The sequence below is a fragment of the Pundamilia nyererei genome, unplaced genomic scaffold, assembly GCF_000239375.1.
Source record: "Pundamilia nyererei isolate P.nyererei 1_Seehausen unplaced genomic scaffold, PunNye1.0 scaffold00210, whole genome shotgun sequence".
In the NCBI taxonomy this organism is placed as follows: Eukaryota; Metazoa; Chordata; class Actinopteri; order Cichliformes; family Cichlidae; genus Pundamilia; species Pundamilia nyererei.
The window spans coordinates 75,704-80,875 of record NW_005187611.1 but is presented as its reverse complement, the minus strand read 5'-3'; the positions used below and the strand labels follow the sequence as shown (position 1 = coordinate 80,875).

The 5,172-nt window shown below is 39.5% G+C and overlaps 1 long non-coding RNA gene across 1 annotated transcript; it reads right to left on the bottom strand.

Moving 5' to 3' along the window:
• Nucleotides 1-9: 9 nt before the first annotated feature.
• Nucleotides 10-1,780, bottom strand: LOC102192261 (uncharacterized). Its single transcript, XR_312106.1, has 3 exons — nt 1,719-1,780; nt 392-748; nt 10-197 (listed from the first exon to the last, which is right to left on the bottom strand). It is a non-coding gene; the product is annotated as an uncharacterized LOC102192261 (long non-coding RNA).
• Nucleotides 1,781-5,172: the final 3,392 nt, after the last annotated feature.

Here is a 5,172-nt window from a genome sequence, read left to right as displayed (position 1 = left end):
TGTCTGTGTCTGTGTCTGTTTGGAGGTTGAAGAGGAGGCTGGTGAAGGTGTGGTGCCTCCTGAAATGGAATTTAAACTCTGTGATGTTGGGGTCTTTGGTGATGTTGTCACCGTTGCTGTTGTCATGGGGGCTGATGAGAAAAATGTTGAAACTGGCGAAGGTTGCACAGTAGACTTTGGTTTTGAGGTCACTGAAGCTGTGAAGATGAAACATCCACAATCACAACAATACTACTCAAAGAAGTTTGTATGTGTTCATGCGAGAAACAGTTTGGGGTTGTTCTGTGTTTTACAGAAGAATTTATAAAACCAATTTTGTCTAAATATTATGAGTCACTTGAAAGAAAATAATTCTTCATGTCTTCACAAACATGACATTTAGTCAACTCACCGTCTGTGACAACAATCTCAAATTCTTCATTTGAATCAAATGGCAAAATTCTGTCCAAAGAGCATCTGTACATTCCAGAGTCAGATCTTCTCAGCTGTGTGATGCTCACATTCAGAACTGTCTTATGTAATGGATAAAATCCTTCTTTATATTTAATGCTGTATCTGCCATTCTGCGCTGAGTCATCAGTTGTGTCAATGAGAATGTTTCCTTCTTCACATTTTCCCGTACAGAAGAGTCTCCTTCTTCCAGTTAAAGAAAATGTGCATTTAACTGTGATGCTTCCACCCTCCATTTCTGTATAGATGGGAGTTTCTGCATTAACAAAACCAGAGTATCCTGCATCCTGCAGTCCTGCTGAAAATACAATAAATCACTAGTTACTTTCTTCTCATAAAATTTTGCAGCCTAATAAGATCTATTAAAATGAAAGAAGACAATCTTCACTTTAACACAACTTTTCAAATTAAGTCAGCGTTTTCAGTATGTTTAACTTATGTTTTAGTTGTTTGAATTTGCAAACCATGGACTTCCTGGTTTTTGTTGGCATCTAAACAAACCTTTTGCTGAGGAAGACTCAGAGTTACAAATTTAATGATAAACAATTCTAATTAATCGAAACAGTGGGAACGGTTCTTGTTGAGAACCTCATTTACCTGGCAGGAAACATGGCGCCTAAGCGGCTCAAACGCTCAAAAGTTTGGTTACACTTTACGAGAACAGATGACAACAGGGCAACTTGCAAAGTAGATATTTCATTTAAGGGAGGAAACACTACGAATATGCAAATTTACAAACTTGCAACAAATATAGACAAATGACTGTGAGTTTCATTTATTTATGACGACATCTTAATCTGCTTTTTGGATGTTTACAGGTTAAAATTGTCTTTTTTGTTGCTTAACATCCAAAGCTTTCAGGTTGTCAACACTTGTTCTCTAATGTTTTGCTTCACAAAAGATGAGAATGGTACAGCAAACAAGGAACCAACTCTGAGTACCTTTCGAAAATGATGGTAACATTTAACTGCTTTACCTATCATTTCAAGGGTTTCTTGTCTTTGCTAAAGCAGTTTTTAGTTCTTCACAGGTTTAGTTGTACTTCCAGTGAACTGCATGTTTGACTGACTCTTTCCAACTCTGCGTTTAACCACAGAAACCAATAACATGTAAGAGGCAGATGAAAATGAAAAAATGCTGAAACAGCTTATCGCTACAACTGCTCAACAAGAAGCTTAAACTTACTGATCAACTAGAAATAAAAAGGAAACAAAGACAAATAATACTGAGACTAACAAAATTAAAGAAATATTAATAAATTGACCCACCAAGAAAGATGAAACAGACCAAAGCACGGAAGACTTTCATACTGAGGTTCTGAGGCATACTGATATTCAGATGGCTTCTCTTCTGTTTTCACTTTCAAATGAGGAAGTTTTCACTTCTCTTTTATGATGTGGTCCCTTCTTCAAACAAATCTCCCACACACATGCGTACACACACACGCACACACACATACACTTTTGGTAAAGTTGTTAGTGAATAGCTGCTTATTTACAGAGTCATAGACCCAATGGAATTACAACTGTGTGAACTCCAAGTAACTGGCTCTGGTAGGTTGAGTGTTGATGTTTAAAGAACAATTCATATGACAGTAGACTTCAAACCAAGTAGTTCCATGTGCATTTTTACTTGCCTTTCCTATTTGAAAATTGTCAGTTAAACTCTCAACATCACAAAAGTACCAGATGAATAATGAAGGCGTCATGGCCTTGAACACAGTTTAAGGTACAACTACATAACAATAAGGCAGAGGTCGGGAGAGTTGAAACAGAAATTTTCCATCATCGTATATTTATTTTGAATCATTCCATCAAGACCCTACCATAACACAGAGAAAACCCCTACAACCAGACGACGCACCTATGAGGAACCACTTGGCAATAGTGGGAAGGGAAAATTTCCGTTTTACCAGGTAGAAACCTCCACAAACAGAACCAGGCTCAAGCAGGGGCAGCCATCAGCCATGGTCCATTGGGAGTGAGGGGAGGAAGACAGGACAAGAGACACAATGTGGAAAAGAGCCAAAAATTAATAATAACAAATGAATAAATACAGAGTGGTGCATAAAAACAAAGAGTGAAAAAAAGATCAATGAAGAAGAAGAAAGATGCAGTTGTCATAGTTTAAAATGGAGCTGGTTTCTGTCTACACATAAATGACGAGGAGCAAAGGGGAGAGAGAAGCCATTACCAAAGAGTTGAGGTCAGCTGTCTGTGCATGTGCATGTGTGTGTGTACACAAGGTAGCCCAGGAGATAGAGCTCCGGGCTCCAATCTGCATGCCTAAGTATCCTTGAGCAACATACTTAAACCCAAGGTGCATTCATTAGAGTGTGCAAATTTTAGATAGAAAGCATTTGGTTGTAGGAAAAGGTGCATGTATGAATGGCTGAATGAGGCTTCTTACACAGAGCTCTTGAATGCTCAAGTAAAGAAGGAAAGTCCATCCATCCGCTTCTCCTTTTCAGGGTCGCAGGAGCCTATCCCAGCTGTCATAGGGCGAGAGGCGGGGTACACCCTGGACAGGTCGCCAGTCTGTCGCAGGGTTAACACACAAGGACAGACAACCATTCGCACTCACTTTCATTCGCACATTCAAACCTAGTGGCAATTTGGATTATCCAATTAACCTATCCCCACAAGTTGCATGTCTTTGGACGGTGGGAGGAAGCCAGAGTACCCGGAGTGAACCCACGCAAACACGGGGAGAACATGCAAACTCCACACAGAAAGACCCCGGCCTGATGTTGGAATTGAACTCAGGACCTTCTTGCTGTGCGGCAACAGTGCTAACCACCGTGCCACCGTGCTGCCCAAAAACCAGTCCATTTACACACATAGACAGTCAAATCTGAACATGAATATGAAAAATACCATCTGCTTTGTGGAAGCAGCCATGTTCAAACCTGTAGAAAAGAAGAAAGTTGACAAATGTTTGTACACCACTATTTTTACTTAGTAATTCTGAAAACGTCATACTAACAAACATAGCTTACAAAAAAAAAATTCCAATAGCCCAAATACAATACAGATTACTATCTAAGACCAGATAGATCTAAACAAAGGAGTGAGTAAGGATGGGAATCGAAAACCGGTTCTTGTTGAGAACCGGTTCCCACTGTTTCAATTAATTGGAATTGTTTATCATTTTTGCAAACGACTCCCTTATCGATTCCAGTCGCCTCGACGTCACCATGTTGCAGAGCCTCATTTACCTGGCTGGAAACACGGCGCATAAGCGGCTCAAACACTCAAAAGTTTGGTTACACTTTACGAAAACAGATGACAACCGGGCAACTTGCAAAGTAGATATTTCATTTAAGGGAGGAAACACTACGAATATGCAAAAGCATTTGCTCACAAAACACACGATGACCTTAAATGAATGTCGTGTTTTTAATTCCACCCCGGACTCGTGAATCTCAACCCAGCAGCAGCGGTAACATTTGCACGTCCTCTCCCGTTAATGCGGCAGGTAAATAATCAACTAACAGTGCATATTATGTTAGCGCGATCTGCCTTATTACAAAACCTGCCATTACTGTGCATTTAGGTGACCAAGATGAGAGAGACAGACAGAGTCTGGCTGGCTCAGATGCTGGCAGTTCTCGCTGCAGTCTACCGTTATTGTCTCCTTTTAGTCCAGGATAGACGAATGTCACCGAGCAGTGACTAAGTTTGTGGTCAAAGGCTTGAACCCATTTGCCACAGCCGATACCCCCGATTTTCAGTAAGTGTTTAATTGTAGGCAGGGACATTACTGGATATTCTTCTGTAATTGCTACAGAATATTTTATGTTATACTTTGTTATTGCTACAGAAGAATATTTATTTTATTATTTTACATTTACATTTTTTTTCCTGGGGACCCTGTGACACCCCACTGAAGAGCCGTAGGCTGTGGATCTCTTAAGATCTCACTGTTGGGTTTGTAAGGCCATGTTACTTCTAAATTTCTATCTTGTTCAAAGAGAAGATATAAAACAAAGTTCTAAGCTAATCGACCTTAGTGTTCTCCTTTTTTAAAAATAAGAATCGATAAGAGAATCGATAACGAATCGAATTGTTAAACAGAATCGAAAATGGAATCGGAATCGTGAAAATCTTATCAATTCCCATCTCTAGGAGTGAGGCAGCATCAAGACAGTAGTGTATCCCAGATGTGTTCAGAGCAATTATGCTTTGGTTTTAGCTAATTGTTGTTTAACACTAGGGTGGCTCAGCTAAGTTTTACATGGATCAAAGCTACAGTTTATATTTTGTGTGCACCTTTGTTGTGCTTACCTAACATTTACACAACATGATGATGATTTTTTCTTTTGCAGACAGGACAATATTGTTTCCTAGACAATCTTTGTCATTCAGTGTACAAGGAATTATTTTTTGTTGCAGTTAAACAACAACATGAAAATATAAATACTATTGTGGCAGCACAGGGGTTTAAAAAAGAGTGATTCAGTACTTTGCCCTTTAAACTCACTGTTGTCACGATAGCTAGGACAGCCAAAGGTTGCCAACAACACCACCTTTGGGATTCCATCCAAGGAAATCAGTAGAAACACCATTTAGGTACACAGGTTTGTTCCACTAAAATGAGGCAGAAGACATGAGTTCACAATTCAAAATGTAAATTTATTTCACAAGGAAAAACATTATTTTAACACTCTACACATTCAATCATACCTCATGTCCCCTGCCAGTGGCGGACCCCCTCAGACAT